We start from the raw sequence: 22,523 nt of genomic DNA on the forward strand, positions 1-22,523 counted from the left end.
AAACACAGAAATTGCATCGGGTTTGATTACAACAGTCACCATGCGCACTTTCCTCCATTTGAGTAATGTCTCATACAGTCTACGCTCTAATCCTTCCCAGGAACACCAGTAGTAGTTTCCGATGCACATCTGGAGGCAATCTGTAAATTGTGGACTATCAGAGTGTTGATGAAACATAGAAATTGCATCGGGATTGAATACAACAGTCACCATGCGCGCTTTAGTACATGGGAGTAATGTATCGAACAGTCTATGCTTCGATCGTTCCCAGGAAGACCAGTAGTAGTTTCCGATGCATATCTGGAGGCAATCTGTAATCTGTGGACTATCACAGTGTTGATGAAACACAGAAATTGCATTGGGATTGAATACAACAGTCACCATCCGCACTTTCCACCACGGGAGTAATGTCTCAAAAAGTCAACGCTTTGATCGTTCTGTGGAAGACCAGTAGTAGTTTCTGATGCACATCTGGAGGCATTCTGTAATCTGTTGACCCTCAAAGTGTTGATGAAATACAGAAATTGCTTCGGGATTGAATACAACAGTCACCATGCACACTTTCCACCACGGGAGTAATGTCTCAAACGGTCTACGATTTGATCGCGTCCTGGAAGACCAGTAGTAGTTTCCGATGCACATCTGGTGGCATTCCGTATTCTGTGGACTATCAGAGTGTTGATGAAACACAGAAATTGCATCGGGATTGAATACAACAGACACCATGCTCACTTTCCTCCACAGGATTAATGTCTCAAACAGTCTACGCTTTGATCGTTCCCTGGAAGACCAGTAGTAGTTTCCGATGCACATCTGGTGGCATTCTGATATCTGTGGACTATCAGAGTGTTGATGAAACACAGATATTTCATCGGGATTGAATACAACAGTCACCATGCACACTCTCCTCCATAGGAATAATGTTTCAAACAGTCTAAGTTTTGATCGTTCCCTGGAAGACCAGTAGTAGTTTCCGATGCACTTCTGGAGGCAATCTGTAATCTGTGGACCTTCAAAGTGTTGATGAAACACAGAAATTGCCTCGGGATTGAATACAACAGTCACCATGCGCACTTTCCTCCATGGAAATAATGTCTCAAACAGTCTGGAAGAAAAGTAGTAGTTTCCGATGCACATCTGGAGGCATTCTGTAAGCTGTGGACTATCAGAGGGTTGATGAAACACAGAAATTCCATCTGGATTGAATACAACAGTCACCATCCGCACATTCCTCCATGGGAGTAACGTCTGAAACAGTCTACACTTTGATCGTTCCCTGGAAGACCAGTAGTAGTTTCCGATGCTCATCTGGAGGAATTCTGTAATCTGTGGCCCCTCAAAGTGTTGATGAAACACAGAAATTGCATCGGGATTGAATACAACAGTCACCATGCACACTTTCCTCCATGTGAATAATGTCTCTAACAGTCTAAGATTTGATCGTTCCCAGGAAGACCAGTAGTTGTTTTCGATGCACTTCTGGAGGCAATCTGTTATCTGTGGACTATCAGAGTGTTGATGAAACACAGAATTTGCATCGAGGTTGAATACAACAGTCACCATGCACACTTTCCTCCATGGGAGTAATGTCTCTAACAGTCTACGCTTTGATCGTTCCCTGGAAGACCAGTAGTAGTTTCCGATGCACATTTGGAGGCATTCTGTAAACTGTGGACTATCAGAGTGTTGATGAAACACAGAAATCATAGGGATTCAATACAACAGACACCATGTGTGCCTTCCTCCATGGGAGTAATGTCTCAAACAGTCTACGCTTTGATCGTTCGCTGGAAGACCAGCAGTAGTTTCCAATGCACATCTTTAGGCATTCTGTTATCTGTGGACTATCGGAATGTTGTTGAAAAACTGAAATTACATCGGGATTGAATACAACAGTCACCATGCGCACTTACCTCCATGGGAGTAATGTCTCAAACAGTCTACGCTTTGATCGTTCCCTGGAAGACCAGTAGTAGTTTCCGATGCACATCTGGAGGCATTCTGTAATCTGTGGACCTTCAAAGTGTTGACGAAACACAGAAATTGCATCGGGAGTGAGTACAACTGTCACAATCCGCACTTTCCTCATTGGAAGTAATGTCTGGTACAGTCTACGCTTTGATCGTACCCAAGAATACCAGTAGTACTTTCCGATGCACATCTGGAGACAATCTGTATTCAGTGGACTATCAGAGTGTTGATGAAACACAGAAATTGCATCGGGATTGAATACAACAGTCACCATCCGCAATTTCCTCCATGGGAGTAACGTCTGAAACACTCTACGCTTTGATCGTTATCTGGAAGACCAGTAGTAGTTTCCGATGCACATCTGGTGGCATTCTGTATTCTGTAGACTATCAGAGTGTTGATGAAACACAGAAATTGCATCGGTATTGAATACAACAGGCACCATGCTCACTTTCCTCCACAGGATTAATGTCTCAAACAGTCTACGCTTTGATCGTTCCCTGGAAGACCAGTAGTAGTTTCCGATGCACATCTGGTGGCATTCTGTTATCTGTGGACTATCTGAGTGTTGATGAAACACAGAAATTGCATCGGGATTGAATACAACAGTCACCATCCACACTTTCCGCCATGGGAGTAATGTCTGAAACAGTCCTCGCTTTAATCGTTTCCTGGAAGACCAGTAGTAGTTTCCGATGCACATCTGGTGGCATTCTGTAATCTGTGGGCTATCAGAGTGTTGATGAAACACAGAAATTGCATCGGGATTGAATACAACAGTCACCATGAGCACTTTCCTCCAAGGGAGTAATGTCTCAAACAATTTACGCTTTGATCGTTCCCTGGAAGACCGGTAGTAGTTTCCGATGCACATCTGGTTTCATACTGTAATAAGAGGACTGTCAGAGTGTTGATGAAACACAGAAATTGCATCGGGATTGAAAACAGTCACCATCCGCACTTTCCTCCATGGGAGGAATGTCTCAAACGGTCTACGCGTTGATCGGTCCCAGGAATACCAGTAGTACATACCGATGCACATCTGGAGACAATCTGTAATCTGTGGACTATCTGAGTGTTGATGAAACACAGAAATTGCATCGGGATTGAATACAACAATTACCATGGTCACTTTCGTCAATGTGAGTAATGTCTCAAACAGTCTACTCTTTTATCGATCCCTGGAAGACCTGTAGTAGTTTCCGATGCACATCTGGAGGCATTCTGTAATCTGTGGACTATCAGAGTGTTGATGAAACACAGAAATTGCATAGGGATTCAATACAACAGTCACCATGTGCGCCTTCCTCCATGGGAGTAATGTCTCAAACAGTCTACGCTTTGATCGTTCGCTGGAAGACCAGCAGTAGTTTCCAATGTACATTTTTAGGCATTCTGTTAACTGTGGTCTATCAGAATGTTGTTGAAACACTGAAATTGCATCGGGATTTAATACAACAGTCACCATGCGCACTTTCCTCCATGGGAGTAATGTCTCAAACAGTCTACGCTTTGATCGTTCCCTGGAAGACCAGTAGTAGTTTCGATTCACATCTGGAGGCATTCTGTAATCTGTGGTTCTTCAAAGTGTTGATGAAACACAGAAATTGCATCGGGATTGAATACAATAGTCACCATGGGCACTTTCCTCCGTGTGAGTAATGTCTCAAACAGTCTACACAATTATCGTTCCCTGGAAGACCAGTAGTAGTTTCCATTGCACATCTGGTGGCATTCTGTAATCTGTGGACTATCAGAGAGTTGATGAAACACAGAAATTGCATCGGGATTAAATACAACAGTCACAATCCCCACTTTTCTCCATGGGAATAATGTCTAAAACAGTCTACGCTTTGATCGTTCCCTGGAAGACCAGTAGTAGTTTCCGATGCACATCTGGAGGCATTCTGTAATCTGTGGACCTTCAAAGTGTTGATGAAACACAGAAATTGCATCGGGAGTGAATACAACTGTCACAATCCGCACTTTCCTCAATGGGAGTAATGTCTGGTACAGTCTACGCTTTGATCGTACCCAAGAAGACCAGTAGTAGTTTCCGATGCACATCTGGAGACAATCTGTATTCTGTGGACTATCAGAGTGTTGATGAAACACAGAAATTGCATCGGGATTAAATACAACAGTCACCATACGCACTTTCCTCCATGGGAGGAATGTCTCAAACGGTCTACGCGTTGATCGGTCCCAGGAAGACCAGTAGTACATTCCGATGCACATCTGGAGACAATCTGTAATCTGTGGACTATCAGAGTGTTGATGAAACACAGAAATTGCATCGGGATTGAATACAACAGTCACCATCCGCACATTCCTCCATGGGAGTAATGTCTCAAACAGTCAACGCTTTGATCGTTCCCAGGAAGGCCAAGAGTAGTTTTCGATGCACTTCTGGAGGCAATCTGTTATCTGTGGACTATCAGAGTGTTGATGAAACACAGAAATTGCATCGGGATTGAATACAACAGTCACCATGCACACTTTCTTCCATGGGAGTAATGTCTCCAACAGTCTACGCTTTGATATTTCGCTTTAACACCAGTAGTAGTTTCCGATGCACATCTGGAGGCATTCTGTAATCTGTGGACTATCAGAGTGTTGATGAAACACAGAAATTGCATCGGGATTCAATACAACTGTCACCATGTGCACCTTCCTCCATGGGAATAATGTCTCAAACAGTCTACGCTTTGATCGTTCCCTGGAAGACCAGTAGTAGTTTCGATTCGCATCTGGAGGCATTCTGTAATCTGTGGTTCTTCAAAGTGTTGATGGAACACAGAAATTGCATCGGGATTAAATACAACAGTCACCATGGGCACTTTCCTCCATGGGAGATATGTCTCAAACAGTGTACTCTTTTATCGTTCCCTGGAAGACCAGTAGCAGTTTCCGATGCATATCTGGAGGCATTCTGTAATCTGTGGACTATCAGAGAGTTGATGAAACACAGAAATTGCATCGGGATTAAATACAACAGTCACAATCCGCACTTTTCTCCATGGGAATAATGTCTAAAACAGTCTACGCTTTGATCGTTCCCTGGAAGACCAGTAGTAGTTTCCGATGCACATCTGGAGGCATTCCGTAATCTGTGGACCTTCAAAGTGTTGATGAAACACAGAAATTGCATCGGGAGTGAATACAACCGTCACAATCCGCACTTTCCTCAATTGGAGTAATGTCTGGTACAGTCTACGCTTTGATCGTACCCAAGAAGACCAGTAGTAGTTTCCGATGCACATCTGGAGACAATCTGTATTCTGTGGACTATCAGAGTGTTGATGAAACACAGAAATTGCATCGGGATTGAATACAACAGTCACCATCCGCAATTTCCTCCATGGGAGTAACGTCTGAAACAGTCTACGCTTTGATCGTTCCATGGAAGACCAGTGGTAGTTTCGATTCACATCTGGAGGCATTCTGTAATCTGTGGACTATCAGAGTGTTGATGAAACACAGAAATTGCATCGGGAATGAATACAACAGTCACCATGCGCACTTTGCTCCACGGGAGTAATGTCTCAAACAGTCTATGCTTTGATCGTTCCCTGGAAGACCAGTAGTAGTTTCCGATGCACATCAGGTGGCATTCTGTTATCTGTGGACTATCTGAGTGTTGATGAAACACAGAAATTGCATCGGGATTGAATACAACAGTCACCATCCACAATTTCCGCCATGGGAGTAATGTCTGAAACAGTCCTCGCTTTAATCGTTTCCTGGAAGACCAGTAGTAGTTTCCTATGCACATCTTGTGGCATTCTCTAATCTGTGGGCTATCAGAGTGTTGATGAAACACACAAATTGCATCGGGATTGAATACAACAGTCACCATCAGCAATTTCCTCAATGGGAGTAACGTCTGAATAGTCTACGCTTTGATCGTTCCCTGCATGACCAGTAGTAGCTTCCGATGCACATCTGGAGGCATTCTGTAATCTGTGGATCATCAGAGTGTTGTTGAAACACAGAAATTGCATCTAGATTGAATACAACAGTCACCATGCGCACTTTCCTACATGGGAGTAATGTCTCAAACAGTCTATGCTTTGACCGTTCATAGGAAGACCAGTAGTAGTTTCCGATGCATATTTGGAGGAAATCTGTAATCTGTGGACTATCAGAGTGTTGATGAAACACAGAAATTGCATTGGGATTGAATACAACAGTCACCATCCGCAGTTTCCACCACGGGAGTAATGTCTCAAACAGTCTACGCTTTGATCGTTCCCTGGAAGACCAGTAGTAGTTTCCGATGCACATCTGGAGGCATTCTGTAATCTGTTGACCTTCAAAGTGTTGATGAAACGCAGAAATTGCATAGGGATTGAATACAACAGTCACCATGCGCACTTTCCTCAACGTGAGTAATGTCTCAAACAGTCTACGCTTTGATCGTTCCCTGGAAGACCAGTAGTAGTTTCCGATGCACATCTGGTGGCATTCTATAATCTTTGGACTATCAGAGTGTTGATGAAACATAGAAATTGCATCGGGATTGAATACAACAGCCACCATGCGCACTTTTCTCAACGGGAGTAATGTCTCAAACAGTCTACGCTTTGATCGTTCCCTAGAAGACCAGTAGTAGTTTCCGATGCACATCTGGTGGCATTCTGCATTCTGTGGACTATCAGAGTGTTGATGAAACACAGAAATTACATCGGGATTGAATACAATAGGCACCATGCGCAATTTCCTCCACATGAGTAATATCTCAAAGAGTCTACGCTTTGATCGTTCCCTGGAAGACCAGTAGTAGTTTCCGATGCACATCTGGTGGCATTCTGTAATATGTGGACTATCAGAGAGTTGATTAAACACAGAAATTGCATCGGGATTGAATACAACAGTCACCACGCTCACTTCCCTCCATGGGAGTAATGTCTCAAACAGTCACGCTTTGATCGTTCCCTGGAAGACCAGTAGTAGTTTCCGATGCACATCTGGTATGATTCTGTAATCTGCGGAATATCAGAGTGTTAATGAAACACAGAAATTGCATCGGGATTGAATACAACAGTCACCATCCGCAATTTCCGCCATGGGAGTAATGTCTAAAACAATTAATATAGTAATGAGCTTTATTTCAAAAGAATTTGAAATAAAATCATAATAATAAATATAATTTCAACCACCAAAATTTAACATTCATGAAATAGAAATTAAAATAGCAACATCACCAATACGATTAGAAAGTGCAGTTAATATACCAGCACTATAAGATTTTACATTTTGATAATAAATAACTAAACAATAAGAAACTAAAGCTAAACCATCTCAACCTAATAAAATTCTAATTAAATTAGGACTAATAATTAAAGGGGATATTTGAGGGATTTGGATATAATTTCCCCATCAGAAGTAGTCGTTAATTTACTATTATTTGGTTTAAGAGACCATTACTTACTTTCAGTCATCTGATGAATTTCAAGGTGTACTAATTTTTTTTAGTTACTTTAGATTGACACTCTAATGTTATTTATTTTAACTAACTCCTTAACTTATGTTAGATAATCACTTAATAAATAAATTTACTGAAGTTCTTTCAATTACAATTGGTATAAATCTGTGGTTTGCTCCACAGATTTCTGAGCATTGTCCAAAGAATAATCCAGGTCGATTTATTGTGAATGTTCCTTGATTTAACCGACCTGGCGTTGCATCAATTTTAACCCCTAATGCAGGAACTGCTCATGAGTGTAGAACATCTGATGCTCTTGTTAATACTCGTACTTCTGTATTTATTGGTAGGATTGTTCGGTAATCTACATCTAGTAGTCGGAATCCATCATTTTCTAGGTCTTGTTCTGGTGTTATATAAGTGTCAAATTCTACGTCTATGAAGTCTGAATATTCATATCTTCAATATCATTGTCGTCCAATGGTTTTAATTGTAATTATTGCATCTACTGAATCATCAAGTAAATATAATAGTCGTAATGATGGAAGGGCAATAAAAATTAATGTAATAGCTGGTAAAGCTGTTCAGATTGTTTCAATTAAATGTCCATGAAGTATATTACGGTTAGTATAGGCAATAAATAATATATAACTTAGGGCATAACCTACAATTACTGTAATTAATAATAATACGACCATAGTATGATCATGAAAGAATGATAATTGCTCCATTAATGGTGAAGCTCCATCTTGAAGAGATAAATTTGATCATGTTGCCATTAATAAATATTTTCTAATAAAAGGTCAAACCTTTATTTGTAGAGCTTAAATCTACTGCACTAATCTGCCATATTAGAATCTAGAGATTAATGGTAATTCTGAGTAACTATGTTCTGCAGGAGGGTTATTTTGTAGTCATTCTGTTGATCTTCTTATGTTAGCTCTAAATATAGTTGCTCGGTTTGTAATCATTCTTTCTCATATAATTACAATGAATATAATGATTCCTACAATAGAAATTGTAGACCCAATTCTTGATACTACGTTTCATGATGTATATGCGTCTGGGTAGTCAGAGTATCGTCGAGGTATTCCTGCTAATCCTAGGAAGTGTTGAGGAAAGAATGTTAAATTTACTCCAATGAATATAATTGTAAATTGGATTTTTAATCATGTATTATTTATAGTTAATCCTGTAAATAGTGGATATCATTGAATGACACCTCCTATAATTGCAAATACTGCTCCTATAGATAATACATAATGAAAGTGGGCTACTACATAATATGTATCATGTAATACAATATCAAGTGATGAATTTGCTAATACTAATCCTGTTAATCCACCAATTGTAAATAGGAAAATAAATCCTAGAGCTCATAATAATGGTGGATTGAACTTGAATTTAGTTCCATATAATGTAGCTAATCATCTATATACCTTAATTCCTGTAGGTACAGCAATAATTATTGTTGCTGATGTAAAATATGCTCGTGTGTCAACATCCATTCCTACTGTAAATATATGATGTGCTCATACAATAAATCCTATTAGTCCAATTGATAGTATAGCATAAATTATACCTAATGTTCCAAATGATTCAATTTTTCCTCTTTCTTGACATACAATATGTGAAATAATTCCGAACCCCGGTAGAATTAAAATATAAACTTCTGGGTGTCCAAAGAATCAAAATAGATGTTGATATAGAATTGGGTCACCCCCTCCTGCAGGGTCAAAGAATGATGTATTTAAATTTCGATCTGTTAATAATATAGTAATAGCTCCTGCTAAAACTGGAAGTGAAAGAAGGAGAAGTAATGCTGTAATAGCTACAGATCATACAAATAAAGGTGTTTGATCTAAAGTTATACTTTCTGATCGTATATTAATTGCTGTTGTAATGAAATTCACTGCACCAAGAATAGATGATACACCTGCTAAGTGCAGTGAAAAAATAGCTAGATCTACAGATGCACCCCCGTGTGCAATAGCTCCTGCTAGAGGAGGGTAAACTGTTCATCCTGTACCAGCACCATTATCTACTATAGAAGATGTAAGAAGAAGGGTTAGTGAAGGTGGTAGTAATCAAAAACTTCTATTATTTATTCGTGGAAATGCTATATCTGGTGCACCAATTATTAGTGGAACAAGTCAATTACCAAATCCACCAATTATAATAGGTATTACTATAAAGAAAATTATTACGAATGCGTGAGCTGTAATAATAACATTATAAATCTGGTCATCCCCAATTAGAGATCCGGGTTGGCCAAGTTCAGCACGAATAAGTATTCTTATTGATGTTCCTACTATTCCTGCTCATGCTCCAAATATGAAGTATAAAGTACCAATGTCCTTATGGTTTGTTGAGAATAATCATTTTTGCGGTAAGATGGCTGAATTTTAGGTGGTAGACTGTAAATCTACTTATGAGATGTTTTCTCTCTTATCATATTTAGGTCTTATATTCAATTATGATTCTAGACTGCAATTCTAGAGGTGTAAAATTTTACTAAGGCCTAAAAGATTATTCTTTTAATTATAACTTTGAAGGTTATTAGTTTGATTAACTTAAGTCCTTAGTATAATGAAATTAAGGTTGATGTTGAAATCAATCCTATTGTTGAAATTATTACTGTTATAGGAAGAATGATTCTTGATTTTTGGGACTTTATCTTTATAGATCACGAATTTTCTGTGTATGATATAATTAGAGCTGAGAATCTAATACGTATATAGTAGTAGAGTGTAATTGTAGTTAATACAACTATAATAGTTATAATAGTTGTTATATTGTTTTCTATTAATGATTGTATTACAATTCATTTTGGTAAGAATCCAAGGAATGGTGGTAGTCCACCTAAAGATAATAAAGATAAGAATATTATGAATTTAATTTCGGTTTTTATATTTCTGGCTGAATAAATTTGATTTATGAAAAATAAATTTATTTGCTTAAATAATAAAACTATAATTAATCTTAATAGTGAGTAAATAATGAAGTATAGTTCTCAGATGTTTTCTCTGACTGTTAATGATCTAATTATTCTACCTAGATGTCTGATTGATGAATATGCTAAAAGTTGTCGTAAGGATGTTTGATTTAAACCTCCTATTGCCCCAATAATAATTCTTAAGATAATAATTGTTCAAATAAAAGTTCTTAATTGAATACAATAAGATAAGACCATTATTGGGGCGATTTTTTGTCATGTTATTAATGTTAAACAATTATTTCATCTTGATGCTCCTATAACTTCTGGAAATCAGAAATGGAAAGGTGCAGCTCCAATCTTTAATAATAGTCTAGATCTAATTATTATTGATGGGATAAATTCTGTTTCCCATCCCATGGGATATTTTATTTGAATCAGCAATGAAAATAATAATATTGTCGATGCTATTGCTTGGACAATAAAATATTTAATTGATGATTCATTTATTATTATATTTTTATTTCTTGTTAGGAGCGGAATAAATGAAAGTAAGTTGATCTCAAGTCCTATTCAAACCCCAAATCAGGAATTTGATGAAATGGACAGGATCGTTCCTATCATTAATGTTGATAGGAAGAGAAGTTTTGTAGAGTTGTTGGTCATTAAAAAGGAGAGGATTGATACCTCTATAAATGGGGTATGAACCCATTAGCTTGTTTAGCTTACCTTTTTACATTAAGGTGTATGATGCACATTAGTTTTTGATACTAAAGGAGGTAGTTTAATTCTATCTTATGTAATTTTAATTAAGGTAATTTTATTTTCTTTATTTACCCTATCAAGGTAACCCTTTAATCAGGCACTTCATTTATTTAATATATAAATCGAAAGTTTTTTTTTGAAATTCTTTTATGTATTATTTTGTTTAATTAGGATTAATTTATCCTGCTCATTTTATTTTTTATATATATATATATAATAAATAATTTATATTAATATATTACATTTAATTGAAATTAAAGTATTATAAGTTCATCTTACCATTATCAATTGATTATTTTAATGCAATTATTAACCTAGGAATATAGCTACTTATGTTTTTAGCTTAAAATAGGTTATTATAATATAATATATATAATAATATGTAATGTAATATTTAATATTATTATAATTGGATATAATAAATAAAATTATTAATTTAAATATAAAATATTATAATTAATATAATTAATTATATTAATTATAATAATATAATTATGTAAATTATCTATAATTAGATTATTTAACTAATATATATGAAAGTTAACTTAATATAAAAAAAAGAATTCATATTAATAACATATTATATTAAATTACATAATTGTATAAAATATATTTATTATATTATTTAATCTTTCTTTATTTATTAGTGAAAAGAAAGATTAAATAAGAAAGAATATAATACATTTATTGCTATACATGTTCCATATTAATCTTTAATTATATATAATAGAGAAGTTGTTGTGGTCATACATAGGGCGTTTCTTTTTTTTTGTTAATGTTTGTGGTTTTTTTCTTTTTTTTCTTTAAATATTTAATCTTTTATTTTTTCCTGAATTAATAGATTTAAAATTTTCTTATTTTTTATTTTTAAAAGTTTTATTCTTGCTTGTTTATTCACTTTTTCTTTGTATTATATGTAAGTTTTGTTAGACTAAATGTTCTTTTTGCAGTAATTTGATTTAATTATCAAGTGATTTTGGATTTAGCAATTGATTTAGTATCGGCATAATTCGTGCCAGCAGCCGCGGTTATACGATTGATACAAGTGAATATTATTGGTTAAAACAGTTGTTTATATTATTAGGGTTGAAATATAAATTTGTAAGGTGAAATGTTAAAATTTATTTGTGGCCCTTTTTATGAATCTGTGAAATTTAAATAATAAACTAGGATTAGATACCCTATTATTTTAAATGTTAATTATATTTACCAGGGTACTATTAGTTAAGGTCTTTAAACCCAAAGAATTTGGCGGTATCTCATTCCATTCAGAGGAACCTACCCCATGATTGATAATACACGATTTACTCTACTTAATTTATTTGTTTGTATATCTCCGTTATCAGAGAATCTTTTTAGAGTTATAATTCTCAAGATTTATAATTATAAAATATTTCAGGTCAAGGTGCAGCTTATAGTTAAGAGGAGGTGGGTTACAATAGATTTTTGTTTATAACGGATTTGATAGTGAAATACTGTTAATGAAGGTGGATTTGATAGTAATTTAATTTATTTAATTTAACTGATATTGGCTCTGAGATGTGTACACATCGCCCGTCGCTCTCATTATTGATTATTCTATTTTATTTTAAAGTAGCTTCAATTTAGATGAGATAAGTCGTAACATAGTAGATGTACTGGAAAGTGTATCTAGGAAGAGTTTCAAGATATAACTTATTAGTAAAGTGTTTCATTTACACTGAAAATTTTTCTGTGCAAATCAGGATATCTTGATTATTTATTTTATTATATTTATTTTTTGTTTATTTAATTATTTAATATAAATAATTTTATTGTATTTTTGTCTTAGTATATTTTATAGAATTGATTTTTTAAATTATAGTTTACTGGTAATGTAAGTGTTTTATGAAATATTATTTTAAATTTTTTTAAGTAGATTTTATTTATTGTACCTTTTGTATCAGGGTTTATCAAAATTTTAGTATTTATTTTACTTGTCTCGATTTGGGTTGATTTATAAATAATTTATAGTTAATGTATCATAATTATTATTAAATTATTTATAGAAATGAGATGTTAATCGTTTCCCAAGATATCTAGTTTCTTAAGAAAAAATTTAATTTTTTAAAGTTATTTGTTTTTATTTAATTTTTTAAGTAAAAATATTAACTTATTTATTCTTTAAGGGATAAGCTTTGAAGTTAATAACCTATAATTTATTTTATAGAAATATAATAGTAAGCTTTAAACCAACTATCTTTAAGATTACGTTTTAGTTCATTATTTTTAATTTTGATTTTATAAATATTTTAGGTTTTTTATTAAGATTATTAATTTAATTTTAAAATTTTTGTAATAATGATAGAATTAGTATATTTATTTGTATGAAATTTTTACCTTGTGAACTTATTATAAGGAACTAGGAAAAATTGATTTCCGCCTGTTTATCAAAAACATGTCCTCTTGTTTATATTTTGAGGTCTGGCCTGCTCACTGAGCGTATTTTTAAAGAGCCGCGGTATTTTGACCGTGCAAAGGTAGCATAATCATTAGTCTCTTAATTAGTGGCTGGAATGAATGGCTTGACGAGAAATCAACTGTCTCTTAATAAATTTTTGAATTTAACTTTTGAGTCAAAAGGCTTAAATTCTTCTTTAGGACGAGAAGACCCTATAGAGCTTGACATTTTACTTTTATATAGTTTTTTGTTTGTCTTTCTATATTTAATGATGATGTTTTGTTGGGGTGACATGAAGAATAGATAAACTCTTCATTATTATATCATTTATTTATGTTTGTTATTTTGATCCATAATTTATGATCATAAGATTAAGTTACCTTAGGGATAACAGCGTAATTGTTTTTGAGAGCTCATATCGACAAAGCAGATTGCGACCTCGATGTTGGATTAAGAAAAACTTTGGGTGCAGCAGCCCAATGATTAGGTCTGTTCGACCTTTAAATTCTTACATGATCTGAGTTCAGACCGGCGTGAGCCAGGTCGGTTTCTATCCTAAGATTGTTAATCCATATTAGTACGAAAGGACCATATGGTTAAAATATTTTTTGTTATATTGATTAATATTAATTTATTTACTATTTTGACAGATTAATGTGTTGAATTTAGAATTCATTTATGTAGATTTTTTCTACAAATAGTATTGATACTTTATGATTTATTTATATTTATTTTGAATTTTCTTTTATTGGTTATTTGTGTTTTAATTAGTGTTGCCTTTTTAACTTTATTAGAGCGTAAGGTTTTAGGTTATATTCAGATTCGAAAGGGTCCAAATAAGGTAGGTTTTGTTGGAATTCCTCAACACTAGATCGCGTGTTTTAAGTTAATTTGTAAGGAGCAGCCAATTCCTATTATATCTAATTACCTACTTTATTATTTTTCCCCTGTTTTTAATTTAATGATTTCTTTAGCCGTTTGAGTAATTTTTCCTTATTTAACTTATATGTGTTTCTTTTTCTTATGGATTTTTATTTTTTTATGTTGTACTAGATTAGGTGTTTATACTGTTATAATTGCTGGTTGATCTTCTAATTCAAATTATTCATTATTAGGTTCTCTTCGTTCTGTTGCTCAAACAATTTCTTATGAAGTTAGTTTAGCTTTAATTTTATTGTCTTTCATTATTTTAATTGGTAGTTTTAATATGTTTGATTTTATAAACTATCAGCTTTATTGTTGATTTATTATTATTTCTTTTCCTTTAGCTTTAGCTTGTTTTGCTTCTGCTTAGCTGAAACTAATCGTACTCCTTTTGATTTTGCTGAAGGGGAATCTGAGTTAGTTTCAGGATTTAATATTGAGTATGGTGCGGGTGGTTTTACTTTAATTTTTTTAGCTGAATATACTAGAATTGTCTTCATAAGAATGTTATTGGCTTTAATTTTTTTGGGCGGTGATTTTTATTCTTTTATATTTTTTATTAAGCTTGCTATTATATCTTTTGGTTTTATTTGGGTTCGTGGAGCATTACCACGGTTCCGTTATGATAAATTAATGTACTTAGCTTGAAAAAGTTTTTTACCTTTTTCTTTGAATTTTTTATTTTCTTTGTTGGTTTAAAGATTTTATTTATCTCATTTGTTTAGTGAAATTTTTTGAGAAAAGTTAATAGAAGAGTTAAACTTCTAATTTTATGTTTTCAAAACATATGCTTTTCCTAAGCTAATTAACTTTATTCCTTAATTAATTTATATCATGCGTTTGCGACATAGACATTAATTAAGAAATATGTGAAGTAAATAATTGTTAAGATTTGACCTGTTATAATATAAGGTTCTTCAACAGGTCGTTTACCAATTCACGTTAGTAAGCATACAACAACTACTATAATTCAGAATAAAATTTGATTAATAGGGTAAAAATTGAATGCCTCGGAATGGTGTTTTATTATAAAATGGTAAAATTATTAAGATTCCAATTGATAAAAATAATGCAATAACACCTCCTAACTTATTAGGGATAGATCGTAGAATTGCATATGCAAATAGGAAATATCATTCTGGTTGAATGTGAACTGGTGTTACTAATGGGTTGGCAGGTACAAAGTTATCTGGATCTCCTAATAGGTAAGGATTAATTAAACATAGTATAATTAATAATGATGTTATTATTACAAATGTAATAGAATCCTTAAAGGTAAAGTATGGATGGAATGGAATTTTTTCAATATCTCCATTTAGTCCAAGAGGATTATTAGATCCTGTTTGGTGAAGAAAAAATAAATGAATTGCTGCTATAGCAGCAATAATAAATGGTAATACAAAATGGAATGTGAAGAATCGATTTAATGTTGCATTATCAACAGCGAATCCTCCTCATACTCATTCGACTAAATCTGTTCCTAAGTATGGGATTGCTGATAATAAATTAGTAATTACTGTTGCACCTCAAAAAGATATTTGGCCTCAGGGTAAGACATATCCTATAAATGCAGTTGCTATAACTAAAAATAAAATCACTGTACCAATTATTCAGGTATGTATATATATATATATATAAGATCCATAGTAAACTCCCCGTCCTACATGTAAGTAAATACAAATAAAAAATATAGATGCTCCATTTGCGTGTAAGGTTCGGATAATTCAACCATTATTTACGTCTCGGCAGATGTGTACTACACTACTGAATGCTATTTCAATATTTGATGTATAATGTATAGCTAAAGATAGTCCAGTTACGATTTGAATTACCAAACATAACCCTAATAGGGATCCAAAATTTCATCAAAATGAAATATTTGTTGGGGCAGGTAAGTCAATTTAAAGAGTTATTAATAATTTTAATTAAAGGATGTCTTAATCGTAAGGGTTTATTCATTAGTAATTATCTTATTTTACGAATAGGTCCCTGATTAATATTGGTGATTTTAACAACTGCTAGTAGTGATAAAAATAAATAAATTATTATTATTATTGTAATAATGAATGTTGGTCTATTATATAATTTTTCTAAAGATATTGTTATTTCTTGATAATTGATTGAATTATCAATATTTATAGTTTCGGTGTTTTTGAAAAAGTCTATAAATATGGATATATCTAGAATAATTAATATTAATATGATAAATACTCACATTATTAATGTAATAATTATAGTGATTGATTTAGGCTGAAATATTTCGTTTGATGCAATTCTTGTAATGTAAATAAATAATACTAGTATACCACCAAGAAATGTTAAAAATAAAATATATGATAATCAATATCTTTCTATTATTGTTCCTGTTATTAATCCAACTAGGAAGGTTTGAAGGATAATAAAAAGCATTATTGATATTGGGTGTCTTAATTTAATAAAATTAATATTTATTACATTTGATAATGATATAATTATTATTTTGATCATTTCAGGGGTTAGTTTATTTAAAATACCGGTTTTGGGGACCGATGTAGGAAGCTTTTCCACCTCTGAAGTTTTAAAAGTGGGGGCTGGACTTATTTCCGGTTTACAAGACCGGCGTTTTTTTTTAAACTATTAAAACTAATGTTTATATTCTCTATTTTTACTTCTTTATTGATTTATTTTGCTGGTGTTTATGTTTTTTCTTCTAAACGTAAACATTTATTAATGGTTCTTTTGAGATTAGAATATATTGTTCTTTCTTTATTTATGTTAGTTATTGTTTTTCTTATTGAGTTTGATTATGATTATTTTTTTCCTGTTATTTTTTTAGTTTTTTCTGTTTGTGAGGGTGCTTTAGGTCTTTCTATTTTAGTTTCAATAATTCGTTCTCATGGTAATGATTTTTTTAATTCTTTTGGTTTATCTTTATGTTAAAGTATTTATTTATAACTATTTTTTTGATCCCTCTTTGTTTATTAAATAATTGTTGATGGTTGGTTCATTCTTTAATGTTTCTGTCGGGTTTTGTTTTTATAATTTGTGTTTATTCATATGCTGATTTGAATATAATTAGATATTATTTTGGTATTGATTATTTTTCTTTAGTTTAATTTTACTTAGTTTTTGGATTTGTTCTTTAATAATCACTGCTAGAGGTTCAGTTTCTTTAAGTTCATATCATTCTAATTTTTTTGTTTTTATGGTTTTGATTTTAATAATTATGCTTTATTGTTCATTTGCTAGATTAAGTCTTCTTTCTTTTTATATTTTTTTTGAGGCTAGATTAGTTCCTACTTTACTTTTAATTTTGGGTTGGGGTTATCAACCTGAGCGTTTGCAGGCTGGTGTTTATTTAATTTTTTATACTTTTGGTTGCTAGATTACCTTTATTATTAGTTTTATTTAAGGTTTATGATTTTTCAAATACTTTATATTTTCCTTTATTGGTTGATTTTGGTTCTTATTATTTTATGTTTTATGTATTTATAATTTTGGCTTTTTTAGTAAAGATACCTATGTTTTTGGTTCATTTATGACTTCCTAAGGCTCATGTAGGGGCCCCTATTTCAGGTAGAATAATTCTTGCTGGTGTTTTATTAAAGTTAGGTGGTTATGGTATTTTTCGTGTTATAAAGGTTATTTCTTATTTGGGTTTAAAGTTTAGTTAATTTTGATTGTCTTTAGGTTTATCTGGGGGTGTTATTGTAAGATTTATTTGTTTTCGTCAGGTTGATTTAAAGTCTTTAATTGCATATTCTTCTGTTGCTCATATAAGAATGGTTATTGGTGGATTGATGACTATGAATTGATGAGGTTGTGTAGGTTCTCTTTCTCTAATGGTTGGTCATGGTTTATGTTCTTCTGGTTTATTTTGTTTATCTAATATTATTTATGAACGTTTAGGTAGACGAAGATTATTAATTAACAAGGGTATAATTAATTTGATGCCAAGAATGGCTTTATGATGATTTCTTTTAAGATCATCAAATATGGCTGCTCCTCCTTTTTTAAATTTGGTAGGTGAAATTAGATTATTAAATAGAATTATATTTTGATCTTCTTTTAGATTCTTTGCTTTGATTTTTTTATCTTTTTTTAGAGCTGTTTATACTTTGTATATATATTCTTATTCTCAGCATGGGAATTATTATTCTGGTGTTTTATACTTGTTCTCTTGGTTATTTTCGTGAATATCATCTTTTACTTGTACATTGATTGCCTTTTAAATATTCTCTGTTTAAAGGGTGAATATTTCTTTCTTTAGTTTGCTTAAGTATTTTAATTAAAAATATTGTTTTGTGGAATCAATGATATGAAGTTTTTCATCTTAGGCCGTGAATTTATTTTCTATTTGTTCTTTGAGTTTTTTTTCTTTGTTTATTTTGAGAACTATAATTTTTATTTTAGGTATTTATTATTTAATAATTGATTATAGAGTTTTTGTTGAGTGAGAGCTTTTCAATTTAAATGGTTCTATAGTTGTTATAACTTTAATTTTGGATTGAATATCTCTTATTTTTATATCTTTTGTTATATATATTTCTTCTTTGGTTATTTATTATAGAGAGGATTATATATCTGGTGAAAAGAATATAAATCGTTTTATTATTATTGTTTTAATATTTATTCTTTCTATAGGTTTTTTAATTATTAGTCCTAATTTAATTAGAATTTTATTAGGTTGAGATGGTTTAGGTTTAGTTTCTTATTGTTTAGTTATTTATTATCAAAATGTAAAATCTTATAGTGCTGGTATATAAACTGCACTTTCTAATCGTATTGGTGATGTTGCTATTTTAATTTCTATTGCATGAATGTTAAATTTTGGTGGTTGAAATTATATTTATTATTAGGATTTTATTTCTAATTCTTTTGAAATAAAGCTCATTACTATATTAATTGTTTTAGCAGCTATAACTAAGAGAGCTCAGATTCCTTTCTCTTCATGACTTCCTGCTGCTATAGCAGCTCCTACTCCTGTTTCTGCTTTAGTTCATTCTTCTACTCTTGTTACTGCTGGTGTTTATTTATTAATTCGTTTTAGACCAATATTGGATACTTATAATTGTGGTTGATTTTTACTTTTAATTGGTTGTATAACTATATTTATGGCTGGATTGGGCGCTAATTTTGAGTTTGATTTAAAGAAGATTATTGCTCTTTCTACTTTAAGACAACTTGGTTTAATAATAAGAATTTTGGCTATAGGTTATCCAAAGCTTGCATTTTTTCATTTATTGGCTCATGCTTTATTTAAGGCATTATTATTTATATGTGCAGGTTCAATAATTCATAATTTGAAGGATTCTCAGGATATTCGTTTTATAGGATCAATTGTTAATTTCATACCTTTAACTTCAGTTTGTTTTAATGTTTCTAGTTTATCTTTGTGTGGAATACCTTTTTTAGCGGGATTTTATTCAAAGGATTTAATTCTTGAGATGGTTTGTTTAAGATGAATTAATTGTTTAATTTTTTTTCTTTATTTTTTTTCTACTGGTTTAACTGCTTCTTATTCTTTTCGTTTGTTTTATTATTCAATATCTGGTGATAATAATTTTTATTCTAGATTTTCTTTTGATGATAAGGGTTATTATATTTAATTTGGAATAATTGGTCTATTGTTTGTTGCTGTTTTTGGTGGTAGTCTTTTATCTTGATTAATTTTTCCTATTCCTCATGTGATTGCTTTACCTTATTATTTAAAGTTTTTAACTATTACAGTTGTTATTTTAGGTGCTTATTTAGGTTATCTTATTTCTAATTTTGATTTTTCTCATAATTTATTTTCTTTAAGTATACTTTCTTTTGTTAGATTTGCTGGTTCTATATGATTTATACCTTTTCTTTCAACTAAGTTTATTAGATATATTCCTTTAAAAATAGGTTATTATTCATCTAAGTCATTTGATTATGGTTGAGGTGAATTACTTGGTGGTCAAGGTTTATATAGATTATTTATTTATTTAATTGGTTATATTCAAGGTTGATATGATTCTAATTTCAAGATTTATCTTTTAACTTTTATTTTTTGAATATTTATTTTGGTTATATTGTTTTTCGTTTACTTAAATAGCTTGTAATTAGAGCGTGACACTGAAGATGTTAAGGAAGTATTTTTACTTTTAAGTATTTATAAATATAGATATATTATTTTTACAGTGAAAATGTAATGTTTTATTTAAACTATATAAATTTTAGAAATGTTAACGGAGTTTAACCGCTAATATAAAAAGTTAGCAGCTTTCATATTGGCTTTACATTTCCTTAATTGGAACTATTATAGTTCAATTATATTATTAACAGTAATACGCCTCTTTTTGGCTTCAATTAATAAGAATAAGGGTAGTACATACCAATCTTCCAGGTCGAAACTGACTGCAATATTTCGCTTCTTATTCTATTTAAGGTTGATTGATAATATCAATACTTTTTGAATGCAACCCAAATGTTATATTTAACTACAACCCTTTATTCTGCTCATTGTAATGCTCCTTGGTTTCATTCATGGTATAGTCCTCCTAATAGAACTAGAATAAAAAATATTGTTGATACTGTTCAGATTATAATGTCTGAAGTTTTAAAAATAATTACAATTGGTAGAATTAGTGCAATTTCTACATCAAAAATTAAAAAGATTACTGCGATTAGGAAGAATCGTATTGAGAATGGTATTCGTGCTGATCTTTTTGGATCAAACCCACATTCAAATGGTGATCTTTTTTCTCGATCATTAATTAATTTTTTTGATAGTGTTGTTGCCAGGATTATAACAATTATTGGAATAATAAATCTAATGAAAACTCTTGTTGATAGAATTAGAATTGTTTTTCTTGATTTATATCAAGCTTTCTGATTGGAAGTCAAATGTACTATTTATACTAGAAAAACAATTATCTACCTCATCAATAAATAGAGATATATAAGAATAATCATACTACGTCTACGAAGTGTCAGTATCATGCTGCTGCTTCAAATCCAAAGTGATGTCTTGGTGAAAATTGATTTATTGAGTGTCGAAGTAGACATGTTGATAAAAAGATTGTTCCAATAATTACGTGTAAACCATGGAATCCTGTTGCAACAAAGAATGTTGATCCATAAACTGCATCTGCAATGGTAAAAGGTGCTTCTCAATATTCATATGCTTGAAGTATTGTAAAGTATAGTCCTAATAACACTGTGAAGAATAATCCTTGTAGTGCTTGAGTATGATTAGATTCCATTAAACTATGATGTGCTCATGTTACTGTTACTCCTGATGCTAAAAGAATAGCTGTATTAAGTAATGGAATTTGTATAGGGTTAAAGGGTTGAATTCCTATTGGAGGTCATAGTATTCCTAGTTCAATTGTTGGTGCTAATCTTCTTCTAAAGAATGCTCAAAAAAAAGAAACGAAAAATAATACCTCTGATGCAATAAATAAAATTATTCCTCATCGTAATCCAATTGATACAAATCCTGTATGTAATCCTTGATATGTTCCTTCTCGTACTACATCTCGTCATCATTGAATTATAGTTAGTAGGGTAATTCCAAATCCAATTATGAATAAGTTAATATTAAATAGGTGGAATCATTTTGCTAGTCCTGATACTAGGACTATTGCTCCAATTGCTCCTGTTAATGGTCAAGGTCTATAGTCTACTAAGTGGAATGGGTGGTTTGAGTGAGTTGTTAACATAGGTTTAATATACTTCTCTAGAATATAGAGTTCTTAGAATTGAGAAAACATAGGCTTGAATTATTGCTACTGCTGATTCTAGAATTAATAGAAGTATTTGTCCAATAATTAGTAATGAGATTAAGTTTATTGCTATAGATGGTCCTGTGTTTCCTAATAAGGTTAATAATAAGTGTCCTGCAATTATATTTGCTGCCAACCGTACTGCTAATGTACCTGGTCGAATAACATTACTAATTGTTTCAATTAGTACTATAAATGATATTAATGCAGGCGGTGTACCTTGTGGTACAAGGTGTGTAAATATATGATTAGTATGATTAATTCATCCAAATAATATAAATCTTAGCCATATAGGTAGGGCAATTGCAAATGTTAATGCTAAATGTCTTGTTCTAGTAAAAATATAAG

The sequence above is a fragment of the Schistocerca gregaria genome, unplaced genomic scaffold (genome assembly GCF_023897955.1).
Source record: "Schistocerca gregaria isolate iqSchGreg1 unplaced genomic scaffold, iqSchGreg1.2 ptg000333l, whole genome shotgun sequence".
NCBI lineage: Eukaryota > Metazoa > Arthropoda > Insecta > Orthoptera > Acrididae > Schistocerca > Schistocerca gregaria.